Raw genomic sequence first — 8,357 nt, 5'->3', positions numbered from 1 at the left:
GCTATTTAACATCAACTTTGTTATGTGTTATCAGAGAACAATTAGCTGCAAACAGCAATGAAACATTCAACTATGTACTATTTAAAGCACTAATGACCCTGCTGTCTACCAAGATGTGATAAGTAAGTAGACTGTGGAAAGCTGGTGGGTCTACTCTGTGTAAAAGGTTCCTACAGGCTCCACTGCCCCCAGTCTCCGAGTTAACACACTAACAGCTAACACTGCGAAATGCATTCTGGGATACCTGGATGCCCCAAGTCCACACAAGCAATCGATTATCTAGGATCGACCTGTCTTGACTTACTTTGCACGGCAACCAATCAAATGTTAGAGAAGCTGCAGTGGCAGCATTAGCCCCGCCCTCTTAGTTTGATGAGTGAGGCTGACAGACAAAATGATTTCAAGGTGAGACATGAAGGGGACAATAGTGCCAAAATGAATTAAATAAATACATCATTAAATAATTAATTAAAATTGTTAATAATTAATTAATTAAATGTGTCGTAAATAAGTATTTAATTAATTACTTTCCATTTTAATTAATTAATGACACATTTAATTAATTATTTAATGGTGTATTTAATTAATTCATTATGTCAGTCCTGGCATTCCATAAGAAATATTTCTACATTTCCTTCATTAAATAGGTCAATAAAACTCCTCACGTTAGTGATCAGACCCACTCAACATTGGACGTCAGATAGACGTGCAGATTGTCATCCGTGACCAATTCTGGACTATGTCCACAATTCTGACATCCAAACATGACCCAACTTGGAGATCAATATGATGTTCAACATTTGAAATTGGGACTGGAAGTCATGTGGATTTATGTGACAGGTACAGGAAATGTATAAAATGAATAAATAGATTTTGTTTATGAATATCATCATTATGATACATATGAATACAGGTCATTTTAATATGTGTTAGCCTGTTGATTTATTCAGCACATGTGGATTGTTGTTGTTGTTGTTTGCATTATCCTTTTTTAAAACTGTTTATTTATTGATGTTAATTAACTTCTTTATAACCAGGTTAAAACTGTAATTTATTAAAATTAGTTGAAATCTTAAAATCGTTGAAATCAGTGTAACAATGTAAAATACTAATGCTTAAAGTATTTAGAAAAAAATTGGGTTTTTTTTTTTTAAAAAGGAGTACAATGTTTGTAATAAATTTAAAAAAGCATGTGCATTTCATATGGTTCATTTTTACAAGTATCATGTTTTATTGTGAATAGCTTTGTAAGAGGAAGTGAATGAAGTTGTGATCTGTAGCCTGCTCTGAGAGGGGAAGGTCTTTAACCAAACAGCATGACTGGTATCTGCCCCTTATTGCAAGGAGGAATAGGATGAGCACGATAGAGCTACAAAATTACCTCCAGCATGCCACTTGTGTGTCTCTGACCAGTGAATCAGAAACAGACTCCATGTGGGTACCAAGGGCCTGATTTCCTTTAACAAGCTCTGTGCTTTCTGCCTAAAACTGTGGATTGGCATTTGCCACATAATACCCCAGATGCCCCAGGACACCATCACTTGTCTTGTGGTGGACCACTAGAGGGCTCCACTCACACCTAGTGTTGAGGAAGTGTGTTGCTGTGTTTTGTGGCGCGATGTGTTCAGTTGAAGTGTGGAGAGGAATAAAGCAGGAGTGAGAACTAAGTGCTCCGTGTCGTCCATGCTTACCTCCACATTGGTGACCCCTGACTCGAGCATGCTATGGGCCGAGGATAATGCAGACTCCGCTATGGATGCGTCAGCGGCCACCGGTCCTCCACCCCCTGCTGCAGCTACGTTTGCTGTGGCGCTAAAACCGCTGGACTTTTGGCTCCACGATCCCCCATTGTGGTTCGTGCACGTGGAGGCTTAGTTCACCCTTCGCGGCATCTCGGCTGACGACACGAAGTATCACCATGTGGTGACCTCGCTCGACCCGCTGGCCACCCGTCGTGCGATGACCCTCCTCCAGGACCCACCCGCCTTAGGGAAATACGCCGCCCTTAAAGAGCTGCTTCTTCGGCGCTATGCCCTCTCCGACGCAGAACGAGCCACAAAGCTTCTCACCCGGTCAGGCCTGGGTGGCGATACGGCTCTCGAGCTCATGGAGAACATGCTGTCATTGCTCGGCCCGGATGACGGGGATTTCCTCTTCGCCCACCTCTTCCTCCGCCAACTGCCGGCTGCCATGAGAGCTGTCCTCGCCAACTCCCCGCTTCTGGCTGTGAAGGATTATTGCTCCCTGGCTGAAGAAGCGGATCGCATTCTTCTGGCTAGCTGCACTTTCGATGTCCACGCCCCCGGTGGCACCTTCCATGCCTCCACCTGTCTCTCCCGGAGCATCTGCCCCTTTGCTGACGGCAGGGATTGCTACACGGCGGTACTGCGGAAAGAGCATCTGTTTCTACCATCAGCGTTTTGGTGCCAAAGCATGTCGCTGCCTGCCGCCCTGCGCTTTCACGGCCCAGGGAAACGGACCTGCCAGCGCACTGTAGCAGCCGTGATCGCTGGCAATACAGAAAGGCTGCTCTTCATAGAGGACTCGTGCTCCGGGAGACGTTTTCTCGTGGACTCCAGCTTCCAGAAGAGCCTCCTTCCCCCGAACACTGCCGAAAGGCTAGTAGCGAACTGCGGGCCGCAGCTCATTGCAGCTAATGGCTCTCCCATCACAACATTTGTGTTTCTGAAGTTCTACAAAAGGCCTGGGAGTTTAAGGGTTTAGAGACTTTCAAGAGTTGAGGACTGCACTAGTAACCCATAATTAACGATGGCTTGCATAAAATATACCAAAATGAAAAAAAGACCATTAATCTTAGCAGTTACACTCGGTTTATAGTGAATAAGCCATAGGTGCAGCAGTTAAAGAGTTAACTGCTCTGAGGTAGACGTGAGTTGCTCTAAGCCAATGAGCTGCTGAAACAGGGTGCAGGGCCTCGCCCGCCATCTCCGTCTGAGAGAGCGCAGGCTTTTCTCTTCTCTTGAAAATCCTCCATGAGCATGCTAGCGAGGAAAAAGACGTGGAGATTCACTGAAACGAGGTATGGAAAAAAAGCAATAAAAATGGAAGAGTTAGCATTTACTGCTTATGAAAGATTGTTTTATGGTATATGTACTGCTAAGACAAGTAACTAGCTGGTTCCTTTTACATTGTTTGGTCGAGGAAGGTCGGGAGTTAAAGACGACGCCATTTCATCATTCCTGCGCCATCTCGCGCTGCTCCGCCTTTCTTTTCTGAGATCGGTGAGCAAAGTGTTTTAATAGTTCATTGTTTATCTGCATTTTCATGAGTTCTTTGCGAGCAAAATGTTTGTCTAGTGTTTATTGGGAAATTGTTTACAAATACTTTGTGGAAAACTTTATTCAATGTACTGAAAAAAAAAGCATTTGAAACCGATGCACAGATTGTGTGTTTTATTGTTTATTTTCAATTTGTAACATGGGTAATGCTGCAAATAATACATCTTAGGTGATAGTGGACTGTGATTATATGAGAACTTAATATGTCCTATGACACTGTAGTTGACAGGTCAGGTTTTTTTGTTTCCCTTTGTATCTTCCTTTTGATGCATTGCAACGGATCCTGTAATCGATGGCGAGCCAACCCCATTGACGGACCAACTGACTTTGTTCTGTGCTGCACAGCAGAGTGTGGTAGGCCAGCTGCAACAAAAAAAAAAAACACACCATGCCACTTTGATATTACTGTTCCCCTTCTTCACACACATCTCCCTTGATTTACGGACGGTTTATTTTAAGGACTTTTTACAGACTCTATGCATTCCACGAACAGGAAGAGAAGTGGGTGTGGGCAGTTGAATCTATTTTTCCTGCTCAAGGGTTGTTGCAATCAGCTAACAAAGTCTGTGAAGTTGCAGATGAATGTTGCCATTTGGATTTTGGTAATTGAGATTGTGGGTCATTTTGAACGTGAACTTTGTACATTTAGAAGGGTGCACGCAGGTAAGGTTGTTTTTTTTTAAAGTGATTACTGTGATTGTACGTCAGGGTTGTTACTGAGGAAAATACTGGTACCAAAAAAGAGAGCATTTTATTTGTAATGTTTTTGTATGTTTGTCATTTTCTTTCTTTTGTTTTGTGGGTGAGTAAAATACAAAAGCCGGTGTTTTCAAAACTCGCAGTTGCCTGAGTCTCATTCAGTTTGCCTCTCCTGTACGTAGTCGAACCTACTGGTCCAAAGCAGTGAGCTCTTTTGCATCAAAATTGGGTGAAGCACGTTTTGATCTTAGAGCAGTGGTTCCCAAACTTTTTTTGCTACGCCCCCTTTGTTTTACAAGACAAATGTTGCCCCCCCCCCCAGCACAAACACATCCTCCAACCACACACGCCCATATTTTGCTTCATTGCGGTTCATTTCACACCTAAAACATTTAGTAAACAATTAAGCAAATACAAGTAATCTGCAATAAATTACAGGTAGCAATAAAATACACTACTAACTCTTTTACGCTACGTCCGCACCTACACGGGAATTTTTGAAAAAGCAGCTGTTTCGTCCACATAAACGGCGTTTCCAATCACAGACAAAGGAGATTTTTTTAAAACTCCTGTTTTGCGTTTCCGTGTGGACGAGGAATACAGAGTTCGTCACACAACGTCAAAGGTATGTGCCTTTTTTCACGTCACGCTATGCACCACGTTATTGTTTACATAAGATGAATCGCAGAATGGCAGATAGTCAGATTAACAGTGTATTGTCTCTATCTGCAGGTTTTGCACGCAGTTACTGTTCCTCCATTTACAAAGGCAGAGGCGTCACTTTGTGATTATTTTACGTGTAGTTGTTTTTTTTCTGTGTGGTAACAAACAAATTTCCCACGTGTGGGACTAATAAAGGTTATCTTATCTTATAATATCCAACACTGCTATCAATGCATTTTTCAAAAAATGCCTCTCTGTGCAAAATGGGTTTAAAAACATAAACAGCTGTGGGATCCTGTGTGTCCGTGATTTGAACCGAGGGAACAAATCGTGGCAGGATCAGCCTGATGTTATTTGTATCCTGCTGTAACTTCACTGTATAAAGAGCAAACATCTCTAAAATGTCAGGAGTAGTTATTCATTACAAGAAGTGTTTGTGAACTAAAGATCAAGAATGTGGGATCCTGTTTGTCTGTGATTTGGAGAGCCCAGCGCTGCTCCCGACGTGGGTAAAACCAATTCTGCAGGGAGACCTACCTTGGCACAAGCCAAAGGGAAGATGTGCTTCATCATATTTTCTAGTCTTTGGCTTGGAAGGTAGTTGGTTTGGAAACATATTCAGCGATGTTTCATCTCCTGCTTAGCGTTTGTTTGGGCACCCCGTCAAAAAGCTGTCCATTATGCTAGCAGTGTCCAAGCATTCTTTTTTTTCCCTGTTCATACTGCACCCCCCCTGCAATGGCTCTGCACCCCCCCCCTCCCCCCCAGGGGGCGGGCCCAACACTTTGGGAAGCTCTGTCTTAGAGTATTACAGACACATTAGTGTTACACACTCTTCTGGACAAAGACCTCTGATGTTTTGCCTAGAATCAGCTAAATTCAAATTTCTGGTACTTTTGTTTTCTTCTTCTTTTTCCTGATGTTGCTGTCTCCTGGCATCACCTCATCTGTCACAGCTGTGGTGTTCTACTCATTGTCAACCACACATTGTCATTGACTGACTCGTTACTCAATAGCTGATTTTCTGCCTGAAACTTGGTCACATCCTGGCAACAAGAATTGTGCCATGTTCAAGGTCACTTAATTGACCCTTTCCCATACCGACTCTGAGTTTAAAAGTCAGTAGAAAATCTTGACCATGCCTACATGTCTAAAGGCATTGAGGTGTTGCAGTGTGGTTGGCTGATTAGAACATTGACATGGACAGCATGTTTCTACTCATAACCAAGCACTCAAAGTGTTTTTTGCAACTAGCCTCATTCTTAATTCAGCATATGCATAAGAGACACATCAACTTAGAGATTAGCCAGACGAACAAGATCTGCATCAGATGATGGGCACGCAAGACCAACATTCACGCTGACCAAGTAACACATGGCAGCTCAGTGCTGTAGTATTAACAGAAGAAAGCTGCTAGAGATCTAGAGACTCCAGCACAATGGGAACATTACTAATCAGAATGGCCATAATGACGTAACTCTGGTAGAAGAAAATAGTTTAACTGAACTAGACTATGCCCAATGACAGATTCACTGACAGAGTTTAGGGTGAAGATTGTGGCAAGACTATAGGCAGCTGCACAACTGCCACAACAACAGAAGAAGCTTGGAAGCCAAAAGGAAGCCTGGAAGAATGTTAGTTAGTGGGCTAACAGAGATCCAAAATGGTGTCCCAGTTGACACAACCAGGATGGACAATAAGCCCTACAAGAAAAGAGAAGCAGAGGCAAAGATCATAGAGCCTGTTCTCCAAAAGCTGGTTCAGGGTGTACTCCAGCTGCAAGAGAACAATGGTCAAAGGGCAAAGCCACCCTGACCTAACTAAGCAAAGCTGGTGATCAGATAAATCAGGTGCTTTCACATGAAGTCGTGGTGTTGGCAGCATCTGATAATCTAAAAAGGATGTTTTTCGGGTCAAAAGGATTTTCTTCCACAAAAAATGATCCCCATGAGTGCCACCTACTCTAGTCAGAGACACATCAGATGATGATAAATTGGTGATTAAAAATTGTTGTTGTTGGACTGCGTGATGGCCTTATCCCCGAGAAGCCATCCTGCAAAAGGAGGAACCAGTTAGAAGCTATTTTCAAAATAGCCGAGCAGATTTAATCTCAAATAAGTGATTATCTGTTTGTCCATGGCTGGCCGTCTTTACTCTCGTTACTCAACTTCTGGAGATGCACACACGCTTCTTATCAGGGCGAAGCTATGAGCTAGCTGTGTCTAGCAGCAGGATTTTTTTTCCTTTTTCTTTTATTGCAGCTTTCCTGTACTGTCTCTCTATTCCAGCAGCACCACTGCTGGAATTGTGGAGGGAAATGAATTCAATCAGTATCTTTGGCTAATTCTTGGTAAATAAGGAATCATATGCTTTTCCACTACCAAGAACTACAGAAGCCAACCACCTACCAGGATTTGACCAATCATTGTTATGGCTACCAAGGTTCTGCTTGACTTGCATCAATACTGTAATTAAATCTGTCAAAGGTTAGTGTTAAAAACACTGAAGTATTGATATGACGGGCAAGAAAATTGCGGTGGTAGCGAGCTAATCATACTGAAGGCTAATCAACATTTATGTCACTCAAAAAGTTAGAGCCAAGGAAGTGAGTATAGCAATGAAATGTGTGCCGTTAGGGCCATTAGTATAGTTAATTGCTGCTAACACATTATTAGAAAACAGTATAGCAGAGAAGCACATTTCACTTACATGAAAAGAAGTACACACAGACTTCAGTTTTCTTTAATCTATTTTAGTTTGGTAAAATAGGAGTTCAGGATACAGGGGTAAAATACAGGGATACAAAGCCTTTATTGCCACATGGTTAAATTCTTTATCCATTAGTTCCATATCTATTAGGTAAAATACACTAAAAACTACATAAATTAAAGAATAAAAGGGAAATATGAATAAGGAAACAGAAATGACCTGAAACAAACGTGTACAGACTGAAAAAACATTTGTAAGATAGATGTATAGAAAAAAACACTGATTTCCCACATATATTAATGCATGGATCTATCCATGGATCTTATATATAGTACACAGACTACAAGCATGAGATTTGTGGCAATATAGTATAGTGTAAAGTATTATTTCTATGAATGACTGAGCAAGCGGTTACTGTCCCCCCTTTTTTCCAATAGACCAGTTGAATGAAGGGAGAAAGGAATAAACTCTTTGTGCATGTGCTCCAGTGGTGCAATCGGTTAGCGCGCGGTACTTATATGACAGTATTGGACTGAGCTATGCCGAGGTTGTGAGTTCAAGCCTCACCTGGCGCATAAACTTTGAGCTCATACTTATCTGATGAGAACAGATAAATGCTGAGCTCACTGAAAATGCAAACAGACTTTATAGCATCTTCAAAAACAAGCAACATTCAAAATAGATATTAAGAAACACAGATTTATACCTCTCTTTGTTTGTTCTGCTTCTTTTTTGTCGACCAATGTGAGCTATTAACCATCAAGATATAGTTTTTCCTTCAAAGTCAGATTTTTGGCTGTATGTGTGTGTGTGTACCTTTTTTGTCCTCACACCGCAGGGCGTAAGGCAAATCACTGGTTCGCCAAGTTGGGCAACAATCACCATGAGAAAATGATGTGTGTGAAACTAAGATGATTATGATTAAATGAAGTAAATATTAATCTTGTGTTTAAACTAGAGATGGCACGATACCACTTTTTTATGTCC

General features: G+C 41.8%; 1 non-coding gene across 1 annotated transcript; it reads left to right on the top strand.

The window, feature by feature from the left end:
- The first annotated feature begins 7,851 nt into the window (after nucleotides 1-7,851).
- Nucleotides 7,852-7,945, top strand: trnai-uau. Its single transcript has 2 exons — nucleotides 7,852-7,889; nucleotides 7,910-7,945. It is a non-coding gene; the product is annotated as a tRNA-Ile (tRNA).
- Nucleotides 7,946-8,357: the final 412 nt, after the last annotated feature.

The sequence above is a fragment of the Haplochromis burtoni genome, unplaced genomic scaffold (assembly GCF_018398535.1).
Source record: "Haplochromis burtoni strain Fernald_Lab_line unplaced genomic scaffold, NCSU_Asbu1 Contig_725, whole genome shotgun sequence".
NCBI classification, from domain to species: Eukaryota; Metazoa; Chordata; class Actinopteri; order Cichliformes; family Cichlidae; genus Haplochromis; species Haplochromis burtoni.
This window is presented reverse-complemented; position numbering and strand designations above follow the sequence as displayed.